At 47.4% G+C, this 10258-nt stretch overlaps 1 long non-coding RNA gene across 1 annotated transcript in view; it reads left to right on the top strand.

The window, feature by feature from the left end:
• Positions 1-2046: 2046 nt before the first annotated feature.
• The window catches only part of LOC109294666, a 13856-nt gene continuing 5644 nt past the window's right edge, over positions 2047-10258 (top strand). The window contains exons 1-2 of the long non-coding RNA XR_002096606.1: positions 2047-2061; positions 8665-8670. This is a non-coding gene — a long non-coding RNA (uncharacterized LOC109294666). The remainder of the gene's footprint in view (positions 2062-8664; positions 8671-10258) is intronic.

Raw genomic sequence — 10258 nt, forward strand, 5'->3', positions numbered from 1 at the left:
CCTGTCCTGAGCTCCTCTCTGCCTCCAAAGCCCCTGTTTCTTTGCCACTGTCTTATCCTCACTCCCTTTTCCCCTGAGCAACCAGGTTTCCATCTCAGTTTCTTTCCTGGCTGTCTCCTCCTTGCCACCAGGCATTTTTTTTCCCCTTGCACCAGTGACCTCAAGTAACCCTGGAGCCACTTGATCTTAAGTAAACCCAAGCCTTAGTTCCTCAGCTAGCTTCTCGCTAGTCCAACAGTTGTAATCCCGGTCTGCAACTTTCACTTCCAACACTTTAACTCTCTCTCTCTCACCTTAACCTTCCCCCAAGTATCCCAGGTACCCCAAGCACACACATATACACTGTACCATCCAAGTTAGGAACTTGCCTTTCTGTATGTGTAGGTGGGTTTTGTGTGTGTGTGTGTGTGTGTGTGTGTGTGTATGTCACTGTGTGCATGATATACAAATTAGTGTTCTGTGTATGTGTATTGAATGTGCAGTTATGGACAATTGATTTTTGTCTAACTTTTGGGGTGTATGTGCTTGAATTGGTGATAGGTATGCATGTGCCTAGGCTGGTTTGGATGTGTGTGTGCCTGAGTTGGTAGTGTGTATGTTTGTACCTAATTGATTTGTGTGTTTGTATATGTGCAATTGTGTTACACCCTTCTGTCTAACAATACAATATTGAGATCCTGAGAGTTGGCCTTACCCCACAGGGCAACACCAAGACCTGGTTGCTGCTGACACTTGTCTCTCCTTTGGCATGGGAAGAGCACTTGCATCCAAAGCCTCCTCCACCAAATGCCACTGAACTCCCACTTATGAGGTCTGGATCAAATGGTTCTGGATCAAATAGATCTAGCCTGTGGCCATAGGTTGCTGATCTCTGTCTTAGACTGTAAACTGTTTGGACCAGAAACCATGGGTAAGCTCTGTGTTTGCATAGAACCTATACAATAGGACTCTGTTTCATGAATGGGTGTCCTTAACACTAAAGTCCTACAAATAACAAGCAGCAATAATAAACACTCTCTTTTCCTTGTCTTTACATTTAAGATAACAATCCAAAGCTATCTCTAAGGGAGAAAAAATCATGGTCAGTAATGAGGTGGCTGCCACAGAGAAACTAGTTGACAATGAATTAGAATGATATATGAAGGAAGAACTATCTAGCACTCAAACCACTAAGTTGGGTTCCCCCCAAGCTTTGCCCGTTTGTCATCTCGGGTCAGTCACCCATGCATTTTTGTTCCCCCATATATAAACATTTAAAATTGAATTTTGCTTAAACTTTTCTTTCAAAAGGTGCCATTATCCCCATTTTATAGATGGGGAAACAAAGGCATAGAGGGGGTCTAGAAAAGTACATAGGTGCATAGTAGTACTTTTATTTCTCTTTTGGCACCTAGATACCTTGGAACATCTAGTGAAAAGGGATCACCCAGTGTCTCAGGGTGAGTCAGAAGTAATCTCAAGCCATCCTCGTGGGACTGTGATGTCATGCTGCCCATACCATATTTATTCACATAACAAATGTACCCCTTTCTCAGAAATCAACTCTTCAAAAGTGGGGTGCATGGCTTAAGTAAGGAAACTGATTTTTCTTCACTAGACTAGAAGTGTGGAGATGCTGAGCTATAATGGCTGCCAAAATGGCAGTCAAAAGCTGCTGCTAGTTCAGCAATGGTTATGAAAGAATTAATTCTGTAGCTTTTGCCTGAAGAGCCATTGAGCTGGTAGAGGGCAAGTGAGCTGCTGCGTGCAGTTAGCTCTCAGGCATTACACTGAAAAATATTTTTGTTCTTCATTCTGATTTCCAAAAACAAGGTTTGTGTCTTATTTGGGGATGTGCATTGTGCAAGAAAATACAGCATGTACCTCCCTCTCAGGAATGCTGGGAATCTAGATTTATGAATGCCTAAACAGGATTGTGAGTTCCCCATGGAAGGTGCTATTGCAAAACAAAGCACTGCTATTACACTGGCAAGTAGGCACTCATTAACACCTTGCATGGATCTAGAACCTTTCAGTGTGGGATTTCTGTGATCGCTGTAGAGATGTGCTTCAAACCACCCTGTAAATGAGACCTGCATTATTAACTCCATTGTATGGAGGTGAAACTAAGACATGAGAGTGACCCCTGTCAGGGGTCACAAATGGACTGCTATCTTATGGACTAACTCTTAAAAGTCACCTTGTTGCTTCTGTAGCAGCATGAAAAATGGGCCCACCTGAAGGAATAGGAAGGGCTGCCCTGCAGAAGTAGCAGCGGATGCCCCAGGGGATCTCTGGTGCCACTGCTACATTTCAGCAGTTAATCTCTGGTGCCCCTGCTACATTTCAGCAGTAGCGGGAGACATGAACATGACCCAGGTATTGGCATACCTGGATGACCTCATAGTACTCAGGAAGACGTTAGAGGAGCACGAAGAACAACTGTTAACAATCCTGGATCGATTGCAAGCTGCTGGGCTTAAGCTTACCCCAGACAAGTACCAATTTTCCCAGACTTCAGTGAACTATATTAGACATTTAGTGTCCCAGGAGGAAGCCAGTACAGACCCCAATAAGATCACTGCCATGGCAATATGGCCAAAGCCAAAAATCTTCCAGGGACTTAAGTGATTCTTGGGGTTTACTGAAAAAGAGATGATTTGTTCAGGACTATGCCAGATTGGCAAAACCCCTAAATGATCTTGCTCAGGGCTAACAGATGAAAGAGAGCCAGATCCATGGCAAAGGAGCTTCGTCTAAGGCAAGAACAGGCAGGTCCCTGGGTTGACAGGGTCCATTAGAGTTATTTGGACTGTGATGGGATAAGAAGTGTGAGTGGGCTTTCCGGGCCCTCATCCACAGTTTGACACATGTCCTGGTATTAATTTGTGCAGACCCACAGTGGCCACTTGTATTGCATATGGATGCCAGCCTTGAGGGGTTGTGGGCTGTGCTATACCAAGAGCACCAAGGAAAGTTAAAACCCATTGCTTCTGCTAGCCAAGGTCTAGTAGACAGTACCCAACACATAAACTAGAGTTTCTCGCACTCAAGTGGGTGATGATTGACAAATTCAAGGACTATCTGTATGGAACCCAGTTTGAAGTTTGGACCGATAACTATCCACTAACTTATGTGCTAAAAATTGCCAAGCTGGATGCAACAGGGTACTGCTGGGTAGCAGCTTGGCCAATTTCTTCTTCAGCATGCATTACAGAGCTCGGAAGAAAAACACAGATGCTGATGCCTTATTGCGACAACCCCATAAGCAGGAAACAGAAATGGTAACAGTGGATGAGGTGCAGAGCATTTGTGGTTTAGAGGAAAGAAGAATGTCTATGGCAGAGAGTCTACCCGAATGTGCAGCAGAAGTGCTGGGCCTGCCACCAGATGGTGTCCCATGGGCCACAGTGGGTTTTGTGACTCTAGATCAATCTCTGCTGCTACAACTCAATGCTGTGGGATGGCAGTGAGCTCAAGAAGCAGACTCTGACATACAAGAAATTTTAGAAAAAAGTAAAGGGAGGGACCTGTGAAAGCAATTCAAGCCTAAAACACTTGGTGGCCATAACCTCCTTCGTGAATTACCCTGACTAAAGGTCATAGAAGGAGTGCAGCACTGAGTAGTAACTGCCCCTGATGGAAGAACACAAAAGCAACTAGTGGTACCCCACGAATACCAGGCACTGGAACTGAGAGCATTGCATGATGACCTCAGGCACCTTGGGGTTGAGTAAATACTATCATTGGTTTGGGACCAATTTTATTGGCCTGGGATGGCCAGAAATGTCCGAAGGAAATGTGAAACTTGTGCATGCTGTGTGCAGCGGAAAATTCTACCGACTAGAATAGCTTACCTGCACACCATCCGCAATTCAAAGCCCTGGGAGTTGGTGTGTGTTGACTTTTTAACTATTGAAACTGATTGCAAAAACATCATCAATGTACTAGTAGTCACAGATCATTTTACCAGGTATGCCCAGGCCTATCCCACCAGGGACCAAAGGACCACAACTATGGCAAAGGTTCTATGGGAAAAGTACTTTGTGGTGTATGGCTTCCTGAGCAGATCCACTCAGATCACGACTGAGACTTTGAAAGTCATCTATTAAGAGAAATTTTCCAGATGGCTGGCATCCAGAAATCACAGACAACTCCCTATCACCTACAAGAGGACCCTCAGCCACAGTGGTTTAACTACATTCTCCTTAATATGTAAGGTACACTGAGGAACAAACAGAAGGATCAGTGGAGCCCACACCTAACGTTTTGGCCCAGAAATGACTGTGCACCGGAACTTGCTCCTTCTGGTAGGGGAGTTGGTGGGAACCCCATTGGCAAGAGAAGGGGTTCATGAGTCTCCACAGAGAAGTACCACATGGAGGTGGATTCGTCATGCAAAGCAGGAAGGCCATGAGCCCACTGGCACAAGCCCAATAGTGAGTCTGAGGAGGGCTATTCTGAAGGGCTAGGCCTAGGTACTGGGGTTGCCTGACATCAGTTGAAGCCTCAGGACCCCGTGGACCCCATTGTGGGGCCCATGCCGGGTGGTTCCTCCTGATGGGGGAAGGGTACTACCTCAGTTCAGAACACATCAAGAGTCTCATCAAGTTGTACTGGAGGCAGCACCTGTGGGGAACAAGAGAGTGATATTGATTGGGAACAGGACTGGTGATGGTGGCTTAAGGGTTAATGCTTCTTGGATACACATTACAGTAGGGGAAGGTATACAAACTACCCACGATAAATAAGGAACCAATAAATAAATACATTGATAGTCCAACTAATAAACCATCAAGAACTTATTTATACAGTCCGTAACTTGTACACTGTGTACTGAGGACCCTGTGTATACTGCCCTTTGCAGGGTGTCTCAGGGAGCAGGACTGCATATGTGCCCCTGGCACAGGATCTGTGGGTGGTTCCTGGTGCTGGTGTCTCTTGCAAGAGCTCCAAGGGTCTCAGTGCAGCAGGCGGTGGCTCCTCCCCTGCGGTCCCTGCAAGAGAACTGATTCCTGCCCAGACCCCTCCCCTGGCTCAGCCAAGAGCAGTGTCTGGGCTTTAGGTTATAACAGTTCCCCCTGCCCAGCACAGCCTCACAGCACCTGACAAACGCAGCCCCTCCCTAACCCCAGCCTGGCCCAAGGCTTCTGGTGGCCGGAGCAGTCTGTGCCTCTCTAGCCCAGGACTCCTCCCAGCACCTGAGCCTGCCCCTCCCCAGGGCCGCCTCGGAGGAAAAACCAGGGCAGTCTCAAGTAGTTTCCCGCCTGGCCCTGCATCCCCCTCCCCTGCGGTGCTCACCCAGCCACATAGGGGCTTGCAGAAGGCTCAGAGTCTCCTCACAGGCAGCTCCTCCCTTGTCCTGCCCCTGAAGGCTTGGAGGGGAAGGGAGGGAGAATGTAGTAGCCCTCTCAGTGCAGCTTCTGCTGCTATTTCTGCAGGGCTCTGCCAGGGGCTCTCGGAGGGGTGGGTTTGGGAGATCCTTTCCCTGGTCTCCAGCCTGTCTCTTACTGCCCCCCCAGGAAAACTGTTCCCCTCTTTTAACCATGCCTCTCAGTCAATCCCAGGCCAGGACTTTTCCTGGGCTTTTACTAACGTCTCATTCAAACCCTGCTGGGGTTACATCACCCCTCCCACTTCCAAGAGGGCTATCTGCAAAACAGCTTTACTCATCCTCAAGATAAACGGTGTCCCTTGTGAGACAAACTCTGTCTCTCTGCACTCTGTCCCTCTGCAGGGCAGCCCTTCCTATTCCTTCAGGTGGATCCATTTTTAATGCTGCTACATAATTAAATCTTGTAAATAGTTTAATAATGGTCTACAAGGTTGTTTGATTGTAAGGGGGGCTCTCTGCTTGGGGACCCTGCAGCAGCTACCCAGGGAGCTTGGCAGGGTCACTGGCTACCAGGTACCTCAGGATCCCACTATTCAGGTGAGGGCACAGGTAGTGTCATGCCCAGGATTACACTTCTTGCTGATGCTGGTTTAATTTAGTACTTACTAAAGCATCTGGGAGGAGGGTTTAAAGAAACCTTGGTGGTTCATCAGCTATAGCAAATGACAACAGGAAAAATAATTGCCAGGTAAATTGGGGTATCACAGTAATATGCACACAGACCGTTAACGAAAGACCTCACCAATGGGTTACACCCAGTGCCAGGCACACCTGACAACAGAGCCTGTCGCTGTTCCTAGTGGGAGCAGTCTTGTTTCCTTGTGCTTATTAAGAGCTCAACAAACTATCTATTTAGCAGTCAAGAGCAAATTCAGCCTGCTGCGTAAATACCCATTTATAGTCTAAATGACCGTAATGTTATCAGAATAGAGATACTAGCCCATATACAAAAGGTAACGGAATAGATGTAATGGCCTCCTAACAGGCTAGCTTACAAGCAGTGCATTGGAGAAAACTGATTACAGATTACAGGCTGCATTTGGGCTTCAGCAAAGCACCAGCCAGAGCCAAATCCTGCTCTCAGTCACAGCTTGGCAACTTCAGCAGGGTAAAAGAACAGATGTAATTGATGACTGATGTAAATGAAAGCAAGAATCAGCCTAGGAAATGAAGTCTGAGTGTACTGCAATGGAAGCTAATGGGCAAGTAAAAGACAGGTGCCAAAATGGGGTGTCACAGTATGCAGGAGAAAATGTGCTCAGAGTGCAAACAAGTATGGCTGCCTGCCAGCTAAGTGACCACTACCTTTATTATTCAGCTAACCATGGAAGCTTGGTGTTCCAAAGATAAACAAGCTACTAGCATCTGTCTCCTTGCGTGTCTCTATGCCTGAGCTGTAAAAAAAAAAAGGGCTGATTATAGTAGGGACTTCCTCAGAGGGTTGTGGGCCTGCCTAGCCCTTATAAAGCACTTTGAGATGCTCTCAAAAAAGCACTCCAGAAATGCAATTATGTATATTGCTCTTGAATTAATCATAATAAATTGTGACCCACAACTGCTCCTTGGAACTGCAGCAAGATGGCAAAATCGATCAACAAACAATTGCTGTTTTTCTAACCAGGGCAATGTGAACACCAGCAATCCCCGTGGCCAGGGTGCTGATTTTTTCTTAAATATAGCAACATGCATTCAAATCAGGAGAAGCTCTCCCATTCTGGACAGGCCACTCTCACAACCACCAGTGGCACAAGGCTGAGCATGTCTGTAGCAGAGGCTGATGACATTCCAAGAAACACACTGCATCTGACCCCCAAAGAAAGCAGTCAGTGTCCCCACCTTCCCTCTTACACTGAGGCATACCATAAAATCCCTGTTTCTAAAGGGTCTGCAAAGCCTAGAGGGTGAAGTACAGAATAAGATAATTAGATGAGCAAAGACCAGGAAGATTAACAATAATAACAAGCAATACAGCAGAACTCTAAAAAGATTAAATTATATTAAGAGCGATTTAAATTATGCACAGTAGATAACTGACAAAGGAAAAGATCCATCTTAATCAGAGGGAGAGGGCATGCAACTGAGGATAAGAAAAGAACAAAACAAGGTAGAAAATTTACTCAAGCCCTGTTCTCATGTGGCCATTGGGCCAGATTCAGATCTCTGCTAGCTCAGTATAAGAATAAAGGGAGCGTAATTCATGGACTTCCTCTGAATTTACAGTAGGGATGTACACTAGAATCTATGTAACAGACTCTTGAGTCTACTCTTATTACAACAGCAGCATAAATCAGGAATGATTCTTGAGAAACTTGCAGATTTACATCAGTGTAAAACTAGTGGGAGTAAAAGAAGGGTCCACTTCCATTGTGCTTGCATTTGAAGCAAAAAATCAATGCCCTGGGAGGCAGGCATTTTTGGCTCCACTTTATAGATTTAACCAGAGTCACCCTACAGGTCAGTGTCAGAGTTTTTGAGTAAATACCTGGAGTAACCCCACTGGTTCCACATGGGTGACACCAGAAGAATGTTCCTGTCAAGAGTCCTACACTCCCAGGATCTGGATACTGCTCTAACATCTATGTTAGTTTTATGCTGGTGTAACGCTGCTCCGTTCAATCCAGCTTCCTCCTGATGCACTCTGGTGTATATGTAAAATAGCCAGTCCCAATCTAATCACTAAGTAATCCTGCCACCTTGTGAAAAATTAGCATTATCTCCCTGCAACACTTAAGTCAGCCCCCCCTATTGTTGTTCCAACACCTGACATCCGTCACTACGTTCTACCAGTAGAAAGTCAGGGAGCCTTGCCACACTACAAAGCAGGGGTGGGCAAAATATGGCCTGTAGGCCAGATCCAGCCCACCAGGCCATTCCGTCCCACCTGCAGAGCCCCTAAAAAAATTAGAAAATTAATTATCTTCCCGTGGCTGCCTGTCAAAGATGACAAGGCACCAGCGGCCGCAGGACCCAGGAGGAGATGGTGGCAGGCCTTAGCCACAGCAGCAGCAAGGCCCACCTGGCCCTACCCCCCCACCCCCAAGCCAGAAGCTTCTGCCTAGCAGAGGCATCTAGTCTGGCAACCCTGAGGCTGTTTCCCACCTCCCTCCACCCAAGAGTGGAGACTCAGATAAGAACTGAGTGGAGGGAAGGAGAGGATAGCCCATGTAGCAGGAGCCAGCCCAGCCCAGCTGGCACCACACAGGTCTCAGCTGGCTCCTGCTGCACTGTGTGGTCCTAGCTATGTAGCTGGGAACTGCACACTGCCTGAGGGGCTGGCAGGGTGTGGGGAGCAGTGGGTGGGCAGGCAGGGAGGGAGTAGAGGTGCTGGGTGGGGAAGAAATGGAAGCAGTAGGGGAAAGGTAGAAGTGGCAAGCCCCAGGGAGGAAAGTGGTAGTGGGTGGGCACGAGTGTGGGGCCCTCCCACTGCCACTGAATGTCAGGGGTGGTGGCAGCAGGATCCAGCTGGGAACTGCAAGGGCCAGGCTGGCTCCTGCTGCATTATGCAGTCCTGGCATTGTAGCCAGGAACCGTAAGATGCCAGAAGATGCCCAGCTGGCCCAGCTGGCTCCATGTCATACCACATGTTTCCCAGCTGCAACACCAGGACCACAGAACAAAGCAGGAGCCAGCCCGGCCCCTGCAGTTCCCAGCTGGCTCCTGCTGCTGCCTGTATCATGAGGGCCACGTGCCTACAGCTCCTGTACTTGCGGAAGTGCTGTGCTGGAGCCAGCTGCCTTCCCTGCCCCCTGCTGTGCAGGTCCACAGACTCTGCTGGGAATGAAGAGAGCCCCATCCCCTGCTTCCCTGCATAGTCCAGCACAGGGCTTTTCCCACATGATAGAGGCGGCTGGGTAGGCTGTGCTCCGCATCCCCTATGCTCAGCACTGGCTGGAGCTGTGCCCCGCCAGGTGCTAGCACCTGCAGCAGGCACAAGCTCCCTAAGGACCCCCGCCTGCTGCTGCTGACAACAGTTGGGGGCTGCAAGCCATATCAGGGAGTGTGTGGGAAGTCCCCACAGCTCCCACCCTCCCTCACACACTTACATCCTTCCCTCCATAACTCCCACCAACATATACAAACACCTCAACATATCCTATGCCCCCACACACCTCCACAATACACACACACACCCCACACCATACACACAATCCCCCAAACCCCACCATACACACACACCCCAAACCTCCCACACACAATATAAGAGTGAGACTTTATTTTTAGCTATTATGCAATCCCTTCTATATACAGTACACAACCACAAATTGTGACTGTACCAGTTGAGCTACACCCAGAAACTAAATCACAGTCTCTTGTTTTAATATGAATTCTTTAATTTCCTTTATTTCTTTCCTGCCATGACTTTGATGTAATAAGGTAAGGAAATAAACAAAGTTCTGAGAGACGAAGAAGATATAGTGTCTGCAATTCAGCCAAATAATTCTTCGCTACAGTTATTATGTCTCTCTTAGACAACTAACATCTTAGATGTATTTAGTTCACTCTCTCTTATTACAAGATTTCCCATCACTTTGGGGGTGTGCTCATTTATTATGGATACGTTTCTAGGGTCTTGGTAATTCTGTCAATGTGCTGCTTGTGTTACTTGTGTTTCTATACAGAGCTGTATCTCTCCCTTCTGCAAGTCCTCATCCCCAATAAAGCTATCTTGCAGGACTCCTCCAGTTGCTGGGTTCCTCCAGTTATCAAATCAGTCATACACACACAAACACACAGATTAACGTGACACGCCTGACATGGCTGGGTTGATCAGCATGGACAGGCTGACATCTTCATATGCCAAGAATCAGTTCATCAGAGCAACAATAAACTGCAAACACAAGCACACAGTTAAACAGAATACCTCTGAATCCGGCTGAGTGTCCA

The sequence above is a fragment of the Gavialis gangeticus genome, unplaced genomic scaffold, assembly GCF_001723915.1.
Source record: "Gavialis gangeticus isolate Ggan-Ray unplaced genomic scaffold, GavGan_comp1, whole genome shotgun sequence".
Lineage (NCBI taxonomy): Eukaryota > Metazoa > Chordata > Crocodylia > Gavialidae > Gavialis > Gavialis gangeticus.